This window comes from Falco biarmicus, chromosome 3, assembly GCF_023638135.1.
Source record: "Falco biarmicus isolate bFalBia1 chromosome 3, bFalBia1.pri, whole genome shotgun sequence".
Lineage (NCBI taxonomy): Eukaryota > Metazoa > Chordata > Aves > Falconiformes > Falconidae > Falco > Falco biarmicus.
Genome location: NC_079290.1, coordinates 28440237 through 28457868, shown reverse-complemented (window position 1 = coordinate 28457868; position 17632 = coordinate 28440237). Strand labels below are relative to the sequence as shown.

Genomic DNA, 17632 nt, shown 5'->3' with positions numbered 1-17632 from the left:
CGTGACGTCAAGCGGGGCCATGGCAACGGCGAGGGCGCGAGCACGAGCCCGCGCCTCCCCCGGCGCGCCACAGGGTGGAGGCCTCGCCAACAGCCGCGGGCGCCGGCGGCGCGCGGGCCGGCGGGACACGCCTAGAGGTGGCGGCCCCGCCCGCGGGCGCGCGCCTTCCCCTTCCCCCGCCCCTCCCTGACTGCGGAGCTGGGGGGGGGAGGGGGGGGTCGTTTGTGTTGCGGGGCTGCCGCAAGGCCGGGCCGGGGCGAGGCGGCGTCCCGCCCACACAGCTGCGGCCTCTGACTCCCCGCCAGCCGCCTCGCCCCGCCTGGCCCGGCCCGGCCCGGCCCGCTCCGGCCGCCGCCCGGCGCAGAGGCCCCTTCACCCGCGCCCCCCCCCGCCTTCGCCGCTGATGGGCTGAGGAGATCGGCGGTGGAGGAGCTGCCGCCGCGCCTGTGGAAACGGGGCTCGGGGGGTGGCACCACGTAACGCGGTCGTGGGTTGTGTTGGTGCCACCCCCGCCCCGCGCCCCCCATATGACATACCCCACTCTCCGGGCTTTGTGTTTTCCAGGAGGGCCGAGTTTTCCCAGTTAACCCCCCCTTGCCAAGCCCCCGCAGGGCAGGCAGGCCGAGCTCCGGCACCATGCCCGTGGCAGGGCCGAAGCGTGCGGTCCCCCTGAGGGAGGCGGGCTGGCGGGTGATCTCCCGGGGTACTGAAGGGACAGGGTCTTTCCCGGCACAGCCTGCATGTGCCCAGCAAAGACTGGAACCGCGGGCCGGGTACCTAATCCTGAATCAGGAGTGGGAAGGAGGTTGTGGGTTGGAAAGGCCCAGAGGAGTTCAGCGCAAGGAGCCTGGGGGGGAGCCCGAGGAGTGGTGACCCGGCCCTGAGAGACCCTGCCTGGGATGGTGGGGTGGACATGCGGGCGGGCTCTGCAGATACAGTCCTGCGAGCCTCTCCTTTGAAAGGCAAAGGGGTATTTCTGCCAGCACCACCCAGATGTTGATGAGGCATCTCTCATATGCTTTCTCCTGCGCTCTGGGGATCAGTACCCTCTCACAGAATTAGAAGATGGAAAGTAATATGATGGAGAAGGCACCTCGATACATCTTTTGAAAAGGGCCAGGCAGAATAGAGGCGGTAGAGACATTTTTTTCATGCAGACACAGGTTGTATCTGGCAGTGCCACAGAACAGGAGCATCTCTAGCAGGAGAGAGCGATTCCTTCCCCAGGGGCTTGCTCCAGGCTCTCCTGCCTGCGGGAGACCCCCGCGAGCACACCACCCTATTCCATTTCAATGCAAGGTCTCATGTAAAACCTCAGGCTCTGGTCACATGGTCAGTTACTGTATCCCAGCTGTGGAGCCATAACTGGAAATCAAGCATTACCAGCTTTCTGAGTGACTCCTGCTCGGATAATCATTCAACACAACTCATGCAGAAATAGCCACAGTGCAGGACAGGCATGTATTTCTGTAGACAGAATCATAAAAATCTGTTGGTAGGGCCGTATGATGAAATAGCATAGGAAGAATGAGGTGCTTGCTTCTCAGAAAGCAAGAGGAAATTAGGAATCTGTTAGTGCTCTTGACAAATGACTGGCCGGGACCAGGTTGATAGGCTACCAGAGAAAACAGCGTCAACGGTTTCCCCTGCAGATGTGCTGCCTTCTGCCTCACGCTTTCCTAGTTTTGCCTGCATGCCTGTCTTTTCCAGGCGCTTCTGAGGTAGGTTCTCTGCACGCTCCCTGTCTTCCTTCCACCTTGCAGTGCTCAAGTGACTGTAGACCTGAGAGAAAGTGACCAGAACAGAGGTTTATTTCTAAATCTTCAAAATAATGATCTTGCCTTTTGACTAAGTATCAGAAAGGTGCTATTTTAAGCTCTGTTAAGAATAGGGCTTTTTTTTTTCATTTACCCTTAAAATTGTACCATATAAAGAACCATTAGGTTTTCTGTGGTGGCATTTTACCTATAGGATTTGTTTATGGATCCCTTACTACCCTTTCTCATGGCCTAAGATGTATGTTGGAGTTTGTCGTACTTATTTTGTCCATCTAAACTTCTGTTATCTTAGACATTGATTTAACAGTGGGGTATATTTTTTTCTTTGATTTCTTGTCAGTTCTAGTGCCTTCCATTTACTCCAAGGTTTAATGAATTTCACCTGCATTACTGTGGAATATTGCTGGAACAGTTGTGAAGAGAGAAGAAAAAAAAAGCAAAGTGGGCAATGCTGGGTAAATAAAAGCTCACTGGAATTTACTAGCTGTGTCAGGTGAGAACATCACTGTTTAATTTAAATGTTAAGAATATAACCTTCCTTTTACTTCCCCAATGATGCTTTGTTGGGATATTCAGATACAGCAGAGTTAATTTTTGAAACAAGTGTTGTAAGGCTCAGGATCATTATGTATTCCAATACACAATGCTTCTTCATCTTATGTTTTTATTTTTTACCATTATTTTCCACTTTAGGAAGCAATAGGAGGAGAGCTTGAGAACTGTACTTGAACACAGATGGTATGATGGCACAGCATTTGCTGCAACTTGCTTCAAGTTATGTTACAGAGTTCATTTTTAACATAAGCTTTAAACCTTTAGTTTGTAGAAAAGTCTCATTGAAATGGCAACCGCCCAAATATAGGCTATACATTTTCAGAGGTACTTGAATATTTTGCAGTAACATGATGAAAAATTAACTGATACAGGAGAAATTGTAATTCTTAGAAGTGCATGAAGAATCCAGACTGGGAGCATACGTTAGATGAAGCGCAAGTATGTATCGCGTTTTGGTATCTCCAGGAAATATAGGGGAACCCCTTGTGAAGTAGGCTGCAATGCTGTAGGCAGTGTTAATAGTTTTGTGGAAGGAAAACATCAGCCTTTCCATTCAGTCCTTTCCATTATTTCTGGTTTTGACGTGAATGGAACGTCTCCTGCAATAACCCTAATTGCCACTAACCATGTTTTTTGTTTGCTAACAGCCCCATATGTCAATAGACACTGAACTAATTCCTCTTTAAGTGGGGTATTTTTGCCAAACACCATTTCCTCTCCTCTGGATTTCATGAACACTGCCATTTGAAACGGATCCATGGAATGAGACTTTACTCACCTTTGCATATGTCGTTTCTTGAACAGATACTCTCCTGCTGTCTTCTATTCTTACATTTCCTGCACTTTCCCCCCAGTGTGGAATGTTTTATTTTGTCTTGCTTATTGCAGTTTTGACCAGGGAACTTGGTCTCTTAAAAAGATAGGCTTTAAGCAGTTTCCCTTTTCTTCAAATGCATTTTCTCTGCTGCTCTCCACACAGCTTTTTGTTCGATGACTTGCACTTTCACTATCTCAGACTGTCAGGCGTACTTGTCAGCAGCTAGGAGCAAAAACTCATTTGTAGAGTTAGACACATTTGCATATGAAAGTACATATATGTATGTTTATTTACAGTCATTCTTACTTTACTTTCTTATATGAGAGGAAGAAATGGGAGGAGGGAGAGCAAGAAAATGATCCCAGATACCTTTTATTCTCCTTCTAACACATTATATAGTTCTTTCTTCTTCCCTCCCATCCTTTCTCTCATAAGTGTTTAGTTATTCTTCCCTGTGCTTAACCATATTCAATTAACAGTGGATGGGTAGCAAGGCAGGGTTATGGAAGAGGATGGCAGGGGTTTTGGGGGATCACCCTCACACAGGCCAGGGAATGCAGTCCAGGAAGTCTGTAGGAATAGCTCTTAAAAGTCAGAGAATGCTGTCAGGACTGGAAGGCACAGTGGTGGTTACTCGTGGTGCTAACCAGGCTGCTGCTAGCAAATGGAGATGTTCTGATTGATTGGTTTTTTTCCTGGGAACAGGAAAATGAGGAAAGGCAGCCTAGCAAAGGGCGCTTCTCTGGAGACCAGGAGATGATTCTGCAAATCTACAGCCTGCAAGGGAAAAAAATGAGTTGGCAGCTCTGCTGTGTGCTCTCCTGCTGTCAGGAGCTACTCTTGCGAAAGCTGCTTGCCCAAAATCCTGACTGTGGTGACTTTGTTACATACCTTTCTGTGCTGATTTTCAAGGCAACATGATTATACTGTATATAGGAGTATTCTTACGCAGCCTCTGTGTGCTTCTGGGGGGCTTTGAGATTCTTGACCCCACTTAGCAAAAGCAAGAGTGTTGGAGTATTACCACCTTTCTGGAATAAACCCTTCATTAACATTTTTAGGAATATGTCCTAGCTATCTTTATTTCTTTGCTTGGCCACAGCCTGTGATTTACAAGCCAAACTTCAAGCTTTGCACAAGGGAATGAGATCTTTTATTCCTCTTCTTTGTAGCCTGATCGTGCTTTTGGATCAACTGACACCCTTCCTCCTCAGGACACTCTTAAAGGTTGACCCAACTGAGGCACTTTAGTGAGGGATAGATGCATTTTACACTTGAGACTTGACTTTTCTTTTTGTCGTCGTTCCCCACCCCCCTAGTAGTCTAAAATGAATCAGAATCTGACTCTCTGTTAGGTGCCAGTGATAAAACATGTAAGTTGTGGATAAGGCTGCTGTTTTCCGTTGCTGAGTGGAAACTAGTTAGAGCTGCTGGATCTCACATGGCCTTTCTCTTTGCCTTGTTGAAGATGTCCTCAGAATCTTTTCTAACCTGCTCACCTGCCTGTCCGTAGTCTAGTTTTACAAAAAATGATGCATTTAGCTGAAGAATCAAAGTACCAGTGCATCCTCCATAAGTAATCCTGTACCTTGGATTAAAATTCTCAAATGATTTTGTGTATGGACTGGTTTAAGTACACGTATTAGAGAGTTAATGCATGGCTGGAAGAGTCCCCACAGGTGATTCCTCACATTCAACTGTCAGTAAAATGCAAAGGTCATTTTCACAAAAATAATTTTAAAATGTTTGCATACATCTTGTCACCGAAATGACAAATGTCCAAGAAGGATGTCAGGATACCCATCAAATAAATGGCATAGAAGTGATGAATTGTAAGTTAGCACGTTCCCTGATGCTGGAAAAAAAAGTAAGGTAAAATGGCAACTTTTTTCACAGGACTTGTCACCAAATGATGAAGATAAATTGGCATTGCTCTTTACTTCCTACTGATCTTTCTCAGAAAGGAAGCTAGATGCTGTTCTTCCTTGTTTAGAAAAAGCTCTTGAAAGGTATGAAAGACTGTAAGTTTACACAGGGGTCACCAAGAGCTGAATTTAATCTAAAGAACTTTTATTTCTGACATTTAGCATATGAGATGGGGGAGAACATCAGGACCTGGCTGCACTTGAAGGGCTGTAATAACTTCCTGCAACCAATTAGCTGAAAAGAGGATTTGAGAGGTCTGGGTGGCAAGGCTGTCACATATATATAGGTCCATATACGCATCTCATTTGGTTCCTTTCATTGTAATGTTTAAGAGCATTAGTGACATACTGAATGTACAAGTGCACAACTTCTTGAATTGCTGAGAGCTTATTTTGAAATCAGGCACCTTGGCATTGCTTTGGGTGTATCTACTTTCCCAGGAAAAATTCAGTTTGTTTCTGTACCTGAGTTGATTTTACAATATTAGATGCAAACTCAAAAGATGCACGGAAGAACAAAGTTCATCACTCTTGAATATGGTTGATTAATCAGGCTATTTTGAGATACAGGTAAGGAGCATTTTAGAGATGCTGCTGCAGTCATCAGAACCGTGAAGAAATCAAATGAAATATCCCCAGCATCAGCAATAAAAAGGAGATTTAACATGAGCGTTTGAAAACACTTGGCCAGACAGAGGTCTGCAAGTGAAATATATATGGTTTATATACTATGATTTTATTATATTTGCATTCTTAACCGATTGTCCAATGCTGAGGTATTTGCTGTCTTCCAAAGACACGTGGGAAGAGCCTATCACATGTTCTCTTCTCCATTTCTCCCTACAGGAAGGATGGATGGTGCCAAAATGGGCATGCTTTGCCGTGGGATGCATGGAGGCGGTTGGCCACCCACTCCGCTGGGAGCACTGACTGCACATGGGTCCTCCGGGGCTGGAAGTACAAGTTTGAGTGAATTTAATATGGTATTGCTAAAGTAAATGTGCATTGGTCTTATTCTGATCCTCCACACAGGGCTGAATTACTGAATCCAAAGTAATTCTGTTGGTTTATAGATGAAAACAGTTCTTTTATTTTTGCAAACAATAGCCACTGGGATTTGGGAACTTGGAACTCTTTTTAGCTTGTATTCATTTCCGTTATGTGTAACTGCTCTTGAGTAAGCAACATAATAGTTAAAAAGTGTTACCAGAAGAGACAGGATGTCTTGAAGCAAACTTCAGACTAACATTATTCTATTATACCTACTTTGATTTATTTTTGCACTTATTTTTTATTTATTTGTGCTTACTAGCTAATGTTATTTTAATGTTGACTGTCAGGAAAAAGGCTCCATAATGTCTTGTTTCAAATCAGTTCTGCCACTTAATTTCAGAGCTTCTTGTCTTGTATGCATTTATCCTGAGTTTGTCTCTTGTTTTTTAAATGACAGATTATTTATTTTCTGTACATTCTTTAGAAATGCACTATTTAGAAATAGCTGTTAAAGTTGAAGGCATCAGAAAAAATGCTAGGGTGCATGTTACCCATCTCACAGGGTACTCCCTGAGGACTTCTGGAGAACCTCAGAAATGAAATAGTGTAGCTGCTATAGGATACATGCAAACTCTTGCTATAAACATTTGCCGTTAAAAGGATCAATAAGTAATATACCAAGCCTATATTTTCATAAGGTAATCCAAATAATTACTAATACATTGCATTGTGTGTTAGATGATCCTTTGAAGTTAAAAATGGAATGACACAGCACTTCAAAGTCATTTTATGAGGTGGTCTAAAACCCGACAATTTCTAGGAAGAAAAATCTCCTTAATGTCCTACTGATACCTGAATGGTTCAATAGAGGTATGGATGAAGGTGAACTTACTAATATATTTTATTTAGATTTTCACAAGCCCTTGGCAGAATTATCACAACAGGCTACTAAAGAAATTGAAGATGTAGTTTTAGAAGGCCAACTTAGCCCCCTAAATACATATTTAATTAACTGTATTCAAGTTATAGGCATTAATAGCATTTCTAATCTTGAAGGTTTGTAATGCAGTAGGAACTTATATTTTCCACTGGGAGCATCACTCGGTTCTCTTGTTTTTGCTGCTGAGCATGTGCAAAACTGTCTTGACAGCTCCAGGCTGCTAAGCCCCAAAGAAATACATAAAATAAGCATTTTCTTGCAAGTTTCCTCACAACTGCCTGTCAACTTCAGTTTTGCATCCCAGCAACCAATTTCAACTCATTTTATTTTATACTGACTACATTTATCACAATTTATTTTATATTCTTGATAGGATTGAAAGAGGCTCTCAGGGCCACAGATTGCTGCTGAAATATTAGACAACATTTGGCATGAACAGGATCAGAAATTAAAACCTGGCATTTTTCAGCCTGGTTGCCTTTGAAAGGAGGTTTATGAGATTGTGTTGTTTATCTCTCTGTACATTCAGCAATTCCCCTTAAAAACTTTGGGACCCAATTTCAACCAAATTTGAAAGATGAGCTGAAATCTCAAGATAAATAAGGTCTGTGAAAAACTGCAGCTGTACAGAGGACAAAGCGCGTAATTAAATGCCTGCGCTGTGGAAAAGGCAGGTGGAAGCCAGCCTTTATATAGTGGTTGAGAGCTGCCAGCCTGCCCGAGTATGCTCAAAGAGTTTTGATTGAGCATAGCAAGTGCCCTATACAGAGAACGGGTTTCTGAAGAGAACCTGAGGTTGTTACGGCAGAGGAAATTTTAGGAGGCAAAGAATGCAAGTCCTTCAAAACAATGAATCAAACCCCACCTTGTTTGTTTTATTTCTTGCAGAGCAACTTGATTCTCATGCCCTGCCTCTTCTTCCTCCTTCCCACCCTCAACACCGTTTTTCCTCCAAGGATCTCCAGAGTCTGTTACTATCTTTGTATTCCCCTTGGTCTCCTGGCACAGCATCAGTTCCTGTAACTTAACCAGCCTAAGAATTCTGTCTGATTTAGTAATGAGGTCTCAGATATACCCTGGTGGGAGCCAGTTAATGGCTGTTTCTTCATCCAAAAAGTTCAACCAGGCTGTTAGGATGTGCTCGTGTCAATAGCTGGAACAAAACTATTTGGTACTGACCCCTTTCCATCCTGACTGGAGAATCTCCTGCTTCAATATTTATACTCATCAAACATTTGTGGATTCTTACTGTGCCCCCCTGACAGCTACCTGACATTTTAAAGACCCAGCGTTGTGTGGTGGGACTAGTGAATCTAGTTTAAAAAAAGATAATTATTTAATTTTTTTTCATCTATACACACATTTCAAGTAGTATATCCAACCCAACGTCGCAATGTTTTGAGAATACTCCTATAAGGTATGGAGACTTACAGCTGTCCCACAGGGTCTGTATTACTCTAAAAAAAGCATGTGAGAGTTGTATATTTTACAAATAAGCTCAGCTGAAGAAACAAAGAAAAATGCCTTGCCTCCTTTTTGTCTTTTCTGTCAGGTTCTTCCTCAAGATGGATACTTTATGTAGCAAGGAAAGTTTTTGTAGTTCTTCTCTGGTCAATTATCTAAACGGGACACGATTGAGCTGATGTCAAAACAAAGAATACGCACATGCATAGTGGGCTGTGATAAAAGCTGCTCTTCTGTACAACTTCTCAGTTTGTGAAACCTGTCTGGTTTTGTATAATAGATAAGCCCCAGGAAGTATAAAATTAGTGGGAGTGCTTGTAGTGTGGCCAAGTTACAGTTTTATAGTCGTTTAAAGGTCAGTAGCAAATTGACATCTACACCCAGTCAGTCCTGCAGGGTGAGGCTCTGTAGGGACAAAGCTCTCAGGCAAACACCCACAAGATTTGCCTGTGGCCATATGGAAGAACTGAGGCTGAAGAAGGGGCTGAGATCCCATGCTGCCACTTGCATGCCAGGGCCAGAGTTACCAAGCCAATCTTTCTCGTCATTTATCGAGGGCAGACTTTGAAACCCAAGCCTCCAGGAAAGATTTTTGAAGCAAAACCTCCAGCTCTAAGGTCCCACGGTGCAGGTACTCTTCCCTGTGCCGCCCTCACCCCCCGCCCCCAACTTCTGGCTTCTCTTTTTCTTGTTACGTAACCTGAAAATGAGGTTTCAATGAGAAGAAAGTTAAACTACTGAAGGAGACTACCAAGTTTATGGATGTTACTATCTTTCAAATATTTAATGTCTTACTTCTAAGTTAAATTTTTTTTCTTCCAAACTTGTCAGGCTCCTGACTAGCCTCATTAAGAGTGCAACTAGACTGTAACCAAATGATCTCTGTGATACAGTAAGTGGCACGTGAGCAGCTGTAATAGCAGTAGACTTAGCTTCAGAATGCTGTGAGTTCCTCTGAGCTTCACCAACAGATTTGTTGATCAGCTCTAGATTTTACAATGTCATTTTTCTTCTTTAACAGAAAAACTGTCACCAAGACTGGTTACAGCTCACGCCTACAAATACAAAAAGTTGTATAGAGATAACAGCACACAGGAAGACTTGCTAGGCCATGGATTAAGATGTGTACCACTGCCAATTTTCAGAGAAGATGGTTTGCACAATGAAAGCTCAGAACTCAAAAGCAAAGATTGGGTGCTTTTCTAAGGAGAATAGGTGGAGGGACAAGATCTGGGGGAAAACCCTAAACCCCAAAAACCTGCTGTAGAAAATGTTCCACCTGCTGTGAAAACGAAAAGGAAGGTGGGTAATAAAAGAAGTATGAAGAGTATCTGTTTTCAGAATGTGGCTGAAGAAAAAGAGGTAGTGGAAATCACTACTACAGATGAAATCTTCAGATGGTCTTAAAGCATGGAAAGATCTGTGCTGCATCCCACAACTAGGGGAAAGCGCATGGGGTGGGAGGGTGTTAATAAGCAGGTCATAAGACAAGGTGGAGATTTGGAAGTGTCCAGCTAGAGCTATGGTTGATGTTCAGGCAGGAAGTTCCTAAAATGTCCTGAACTCCACAGAGCATGCTTAAATCCATGAGTCAGTGCAGTATACAGAATCACAGAAGATCTCAAGTTGGAAGTGACACAGAACAGATCATCCGGTCCAGCTCCCTGTGCCCTGCAGGACTTAACGCTAAACCAAATCAGCACACTGCCTGCTGTCCTCAGGCTCAGGTGCTTTGGGCTACAGCTGCCAGTTTATACTGGGACAGGGACTGGGGTTCCAGTTTCTACTGGGACAGGGTGCAGCCTGTACTGGGAGGGGGTCAGGGGATTCTGTTTGTACTAGAAGGTAAATACATATATATACGCACATGTGCACGCACATGTGCACGCACACACACGCACGCACGCACGCCACAGCTACTCACCACTGACCAAGAAGCTCTCTGAACTACTTGTTTTCCCCATGTCACAGATAGCTGGTGATGAGGCCGACACGGTTCGGAGTTCTCTAACCAAAGTTTTAAGCTCGGTGCACAGCCACCTGATCTGCAATACCAAACCTACCCCTCCAGCAGCTGGACGCAAACTCAGGGAAGTTCCCTGCACGTTCTTGGGTCACAAGCCAGGCTGACGTACCTGTACCTCAGCTGTAAATGAAGCCTCCCCTGACACTTGTGCAGCATGCCACTCCCAGGAAGATTTAGGAGTGCTAGCCATGCCCTGCCTCTGGCTCATGCGGTCCCTGGCACCACTCTGACATTCACGGAAGAATGTACATCGCCTGCGTATCTCTCCAAGTAAACAAGGCTTAGCAGCTCGAACGGTGTTCAGATGGCTCTTCGATACATTCATTTGGGTACATGTGGCTCGAAAGTGCTCTTTTTCTATGCCTTGGTGCTTTGCCACCAACCAAAAATCACCCCCACCCCCCCCTTCTTCCCACAGACCAGCCTTGCTGGTGATTTTGGCCTGCTCCTCCCTTCCCCAGCGAGCTTCTTGCTCTGACAAATTCTCCCTTGGCAACAATAGCTCCTGCTGGGTTCCTCCCAGTCTGTGGTCATGGCTACTGGGGTGTGAAGTGTTCTGCCCACCTGAGTCAGAAATGCTCGGCAGCTCGACTGACAGCCTAACAAAGGGCAAGTCATCAGCTGAATTGTACCCAGCGCCGGGACTGGCTCGGTGGAAAGGGCTGGATGTGAGAATACCTGGCCAAAACGCTGCAGTTTCTCAAATTATTTTTTCAGCTCCAACAGCCTGCAAACTGCTTCAAATTTATGAATCCATTCTGCATGTAATTTAAAAGTGCATTTTCTTCAGAGAAAAGATAAATTGCAAAAATAAAAATGTTTCTCTACCTACAAACAAGCCTGTGTTACGTTTTGGGAGTGGAAAAGAATCCCCAAACTAGATTACAACAATACACAGTATATTATTTTGATTACAGTTGTTCTAACTGAATATTTTTACAGATCTAAAAACGTTCAAAAGGATTTAAAAATAAAGGAAGCACATATTTTTTATTTGATCCTAGGGCTTTAAAATCTCAATTCTATCTCCATGTTTGCTGGAGATCCTTTCCTCTGCTTCTTTTATACTGAGCAGTATGTATCTTACTGAACAGTAAGGTACTGTTTTTCTTAGTCTTTTTGGGGGAGGGTCTTAATCTTAATTAATCTGAATTAGACACTTTGAGGGAAGGCTGGCTGCTGAGCCCGCAAAACCAGCGATACTCCAAACCCAGTGTCTGTGAGAGGTGCAGTACCAGTGGGGGCTTGTTCTGTAGCCTAGTGGGGGGCATCTTTGCTGGGCCAAGTGCATGTGCTCTTTTTGTGTCACACCTGTTGTTGTCTTCCTTTGAGCATATGTTCATTGCTGTCAAGTTAGCAACCCCGCACAGTTGGCTGGCTGCAATGCCGAAGGGAAAGTCTTTTATCAGGCTGGGGGGCATTAACATGTGGTTTCCTTGGGGAGATGAAAATGGCAGGTTTCTGCATATGTTTGTTTCTTCCCATCTTTTTTTATGATGAAGGAAGCCAAGGTCTGATTTGTTATCTATAGTGTGGTTTCGGTGTTTCACCATGCTGCTTACCGCTGCAAGGAAGGTGCTAGGGAACCCTGATACTCCTCAGAAAGGTAATCTGAGTTTATTTATTTTACACAGTAATAATCACCAGATAACACACAGAAATAGTTCTAGAGCACGGAGCAGAACCACATTTCCTCACCTTTGGCTGTGAGCTCTGGCCAGCAGACCAACAGGATGTGATTGCTTTCAGGATCAATGTTCTGTCATTAATTTTTGTACAAATATAACACATACTTAGTAGGAGCTAAAGGTCCCCTTGTGAAGCCTGACAGCGAGAAGCATACCCTGACGGACTTGTCTTCTCTCAGGTGGAGGAATGAATTGAATCTGGGTCCACTGTGTCCAGGGTGCTCTTCCCACTGAAGTACTGGGTTACAGTGATGGGGAAGAGGAGGTAGGCAGCTTTGCTCACTGTTTGAAAGGAAGACATGGTACCTGCTTGCTCGTTTCTCAGCTCCATCTTCGGAAGAAGCAATCGGCTCTTAGCTCCCCGGCAAAGAGAGTTCCTTCCCTGCAACCTGGGTGCAGGCAGAATGAAGATGCGCTGCTGGAGAGGAGGTGCAGGGGATCCGGAGGCCAGGCCGGCGTTTTCAGGAGATGACTGGCATGGCTGCAACGGGCCTGCATCGTGCACAGCAAGTAGGAGGTACCTCTCTACGTAGGCAGAGAGCCTGTCCTCCGGGAAGTACCAAAATCTTGCCAGAACTTGATATGAGGTGGGTGGGGAGGAAAGGGAGGTTTCCATGTTTTACGCTGAAAAGACATGCATATTTACAAGCCTCTGTGTTCGCGGTCTTTCTTCCTGTGCTCCGTATAAACAGGAGTCAGTCCCAGTTAGAAGGCAGTTGAGTATGGGATGGGCTGTGCGTTATTATTTCCATAACACTTGCGTGTAAAGATGTCAACCAGTGCTGAGACCCCGTTAGGCTATAAACACAGCAAACTGGAATCCCTTGGAGAAACAGAAAGGTAGATGACTTGCCTGCAGTCAAACATAAGTCAGTGGCAAAAATAGTACCTGGCCCCTGGACTAAAAAACTGGCGTGGAATCAGCGTGGTTTGTCTTGTGCTTCCCGCAGCTTGCAGACAGATGTGAATATGTTGGGCTAAACTGGAATCTGTTAGATCTAATTGAGCCTTAATTATAATACATTAAACAATTAAAATAATGAAGATCAGGCACAATCAAATTTCAAAACAAAGAGATTTAGCAAGATTAGACTGTTAAAACTGTACGGATGATGCCATTAATCTTGGAGGAGGTCCAACACAAACGATACAGTATCTAGCCAGCTGGGAAGACGGCAAACTGGAGGCAATATCAGGTTTCCAACATAAAGTGTAAGGGAGTAAATGGATTTTCCCCTTTCATTTTACAGCTTTATTTTTAGACAAGAGCAAAATACCGAACATATCAAAACACGTATATGCATGAACATATAACATAGGTGTGATGGCTGTGAGTCATATAAATTTGTGGACTGCAAGGAGGCAGGGAGTTCACAGCTTGAAACACTTGGTGAATTATATATACTACTGCACTTCCCGTTTATGTTTTTAAGAGTTATCCTGTAGTAACTTTAGCACTGAGGAAGCTGGCTTTGACTGACAGCTCCGGGAGCAGAAGTTGTTCTTTGTCCATAAGACAGGTACAGCACTTCAGGAGATGAGAGGGGACTTCGGGCCCCACACTCGTGCCTTTCCTGGCCTCTCCAGGGATCTCATCATCACTGTTGTCAACAGTAATGCATTTATGACACGCTGTCACTTCTGAGAAGCACCCGCTGTGCTGCTCGCATGAAGCCAGGCTTCCTCCAGGAAACCCGGAGCTGGTGGAAGGTCCTGGAGCCCAGGCACAAAGCCACGGGGAGGGAGTGCTGCGAAACACCCCAGAGCCGTTTGTTGGAGGCAGAGGGTGGGGAAGAACAGTATGTAACAGTTGATAATGGAAAAGGAGGTAAATGTGACCAAAAGCCTGGCCTGCAGTTCACAGGTAAAATGATTTTACCAGAAAAGGAAATTCTTTTTAAAAAGCCAAAGAAAAAATACATTATGAGGCCTCCTCTGGGAAATAAGGATGAGCAATCTAAACTGTGGGTTTTCTTTGTATAATCGAACATTGCATTCCTGCAGGGATCTTTTTACTTGGTTCTTTGCTGTCTCTGACTCCTCTCGACAATGTATACAAGCTGCAGTACAGAAAATAGAGAGAGTGAACGCTGTATGGAGAGAATTTAATTTGTAAGCCCTTGTGGGACTGTGGGTAACTATGGAAAGAACGGAGGAAGATGAGTGAAAAGAAATCCTCCTAATGTCTGAATGTATTAAATATTTAATTGAAAGAAAGCAAAAGAGGCACCAGAAGGAGTTTATAATTCTTGGAAAACCTAAAAAAGAATATTAGGCAATGTATTCTCTTTTCTTCTTCAGTTTTGCTTTACACAAACTTAGTACTGTGCCACTTCCAAGGAGGAGAATTTGGGCCAAGGATTTAGCAAGAGACATCTGAAGACCTCAGAAAAAGCAAGGGACTGGGGAAACAGAACAAAAGAAGAGACTCACTCTCTTTTTCAACAACCATGATCTTTTCCAGTTCTTCAGGAGACACGTGTGAAGTCCTGCATGGGTGGATGCCACGCACACCGAGATGCAAATGCTAGACACTCATTGCTCCACAGCAGGCAGCAGACGGACAATAGCAATGCTGCTTAATTTCAGGCTGACTCAGGAATGAAAGATTTTTGGCATACTGATCTTGACCTCTCTCTTCTGTCCTGTCAGCTGTTACTTCCCAGTGCCCTTGGGCTGGCTGAATTTGTTCTTGCTGATGGCCCTTACATAGTTCCCCTGTCCTGGTACTCATGTTGAAGCTGGGCTTTTAGGTCTTTGGGTAGATCTTGGAACTGCAGATTAAAATCACATACTCCTGCTTTTATTAGATTTGCTGAGGTTCAGAAGTTGCTGGTAGCCTGATACACTCCACCATTTACTGGCTGTGAATTATGTAGATACTCATATTTTTAATTTCCTTTCATTTAGCTGTGTGTGCAGGACCTCTGTCATGACCAGCAGGGAACTCTCCCCTGGGTACAGAGAGGCAATTCAGTGTCTGTGCCAACCCTGGCTTGTAAAAGCCTGGCAGCTCTTGACAAACAAAGCCTAGAAATGCTGCTATTAAAAGCATTTATTGAATAAATCCATATGTGACAAAATGATAGCTGCAAAAAGCAGTGGAATTGTTTTTTAATGGATAAATTTTATTTGAAAGGTAAAGCTGAGCTGCTAAGGCTCAGAGAACAGTCACCTGAGGATAGAGCTTTGAGCAACGTGGGAAAAATTAGAACCACTATGAACAATATAGGGGATAATAGATTTGAGAACATGTCTGCTTTGAGTGGGAGCTTTTATGTAAAGAAAGGAGAGGATAAGCCTGGATTTAACTTTGGTATTTGAACGCTCTCACAGATAGAGGTAGAACAAACCCTCATTCCCTTCAGCAAGCCTGCAGCAGTTAGAAACAAGAGGACCCCTGTTCCTCGATGCAGGGGTCAGCAGATGGTGAAGGGGTACAGTGCGCAGGCTCTGACCTCCTGGTGAGCTGCACAACTGAGCTGCCAGGGCCCCCAGTCTGCCTTGGCACCTGGGCTGCATGTCACACCAGCCCGTCAGCCTGTGCTCAGCCGTCGTGTTCAAGGGACGCAGGGAGCTGAGCTCTGTTGGTTGAAACCTCCCTACGCAGAGGAGCAAAGGAGCAGCTATTGTGTAAAGGCTGTTGTAACAACTGAGGAGCAGCTCCGCTGGAAATACAAAATTGCCATGGGAGAGGATCCTATTTTTATGTCTCTCTGCTTAAAATGTCTTTGCTTTGGCCTTGCTTGGGTGATCAGAACTTGCTCTAGACACCAAAAAAGAAGGGAAAAAAAAGCAGCCATTATTTAAAAAGAGGCACGTGGGCAGTATTTAGCCACAAATGTAAACCAACATTGGCTATCCGAATTGTTTCTTAGGATGCTGCAAAGAATCTGTCATGATGAGCTTTGGACAGGTGATTGCTGGGGGTGGATATGGATATTTCCTGGTGAGGGATGAGGAACCCTTTACTGGAACTGGCAGAGGCAGATGTGGTGACCTAGAGGTGCAAAATAGCCTCTCTGGGAATGAGAGGTCTCTAGTGAGGACAGACAGCCGTGACTGCTGCTGACATACTCGAATGCAGTACGGCAACACTCAAACTTCAAATTCAGGAATTTCTTGGCACATATAATGTCCACGTTAGGGAAATGCTTTACTTATTTGAGGGATGGTCTAGCTTGTCCAGTCTCTTCAAAGAGCTAATTAGTGAAACTATGAAAACAGCGTATCAGGATTATAAAGGTTTATTGGTACATCAGATAGAAATTAAAGGGAGGACAGAAAATTGTTATGGAACAATGAAAACAAATAACATCCAAAAACATAACATCAAAACTGATCCTGCAGAGAACACCGGGGTAAATATCACATGAAAACTTGCATTTAAGAAGATATTTGGGAAGTAATGAATTCAATCTAGCAAGGAACATATTTTTTGAAATCAGACATAAGAAAACAGTCAGAAGCACCTACTATGTTTGGAATATTACACATGCAGGTGCAAGTGCCCAATTTAGAAATGAGTCTCTGACATTCCTGCTCACAGTCTAGGAGCAAGTGAATGTTTGTGTGCACATATTTCTGTAAATCAGTCTCATCACCTATGAATATCTTGCTTTTGGAAATGTCACTATTTTCTGGGGGGAAAAAAAAAGTCCTTTATTCAGTCTTCCCAAAATAGGATGCCTAATGTTGGTAGAATTGTAGATGTTTTATTTCAAGATAGATATACATTGGCTTTTCTATAATAGCAGTTTTCTCATCTGCTGCTTCCCAAAGTGGTTGTGGTAGAGCTGTGATATATCATCAAAGAATGTCACGTGCTCAATGCTTGCAAACCATCTTTTGGTTAGAAAACATCTTAGTGAAAAAGAACCGTTTTCCAAAATTGGGGCTATTTAAACTTTCAGAAGTGTCTAGGATCCTTACTTTCTACTTTACTCTTAAAAAAAAAAAAAAGATGGGTAAAAGAAAAAAACCTCAGTTCAACACCTTATCCAGGGGAGAACAGCTAGAAAATGGAGAACAGAAGCACATTGCATTTAATTCACATGTAAAATCCCCCTTGCATTACAAGTGAGCCAGGGTACCAGTGCTTTATTCCAGTCCCCAACTAAATTTACTGGGATCTCATGTAAGTAAAGCCCAGCTCTGCTGTCTTGTCTTCTTTCCTCCTTTGCCCAGTGGTTCTGTTATTTCAGGGATGAACGCGGGATGCTCTGCTCACTGCAGATTCTCTTTTTGATTTGAAACATGATGGTTTCTCTGTTTGGAGGAGAGGCCTTAATACCAGACATCTTGCAAAATGCCTGCTGTATGGGATCCCACCACTGGGTAGAGTAAGATGGCTCTGTGAGGAATAGAACAGAATAAAATAGAACAGAATATAATAGAATAGAGTAGAATAGAACAGAACAGAACAGAACAGCGTAGAATAGTTCAA

General features: G+C 44.0%; 2 long non-coding RNA genes across 4 annotated transcripts; one reads left to right on the top strand and one right to left on the bottom strand.

Moving 5' to 3' along the window:
- Nucleotides 1-1442: 1442 nt before the first annotated feature.
- LOC130145469 (uncharacterized) lies at nt 1443-3411 on the bottom strand. Its single transcript, XR_008820567.1, has 2 exons — nt 3112-3411; nt 1443-1782 (listed from the first exon to the last, which is right to left on the bottom strand). It is a non-coding gene; the product is annotated as an uncharacterized LOC130145469 (long non-coding RNA).
- Nucleotides 1599-11359, top strand: LOC130145472 (uncharacterized). Of its 3 annotated transcripts, XR_008820575.1 has the most exons (5): nt 1599-1721; nt 2119-2271; nt 5922-6038; nt 9304-9364; nt 9494-11359. It is a non-coding gene; the product is annotated as an uncharacterized LOC130145472 (long non-coding RNA). The 3 variants fall into 3 exon arrangements; XR_008820573.1 differs by having other exon boundaries at nt 5922-9364; XR_008820574.1 differs by having other exon boundaries at nt 5922-9774; nt 10444-11359.
- The last annotated feature ends 6273 nt before the right edge of the window (nt 11360-17632 follow it).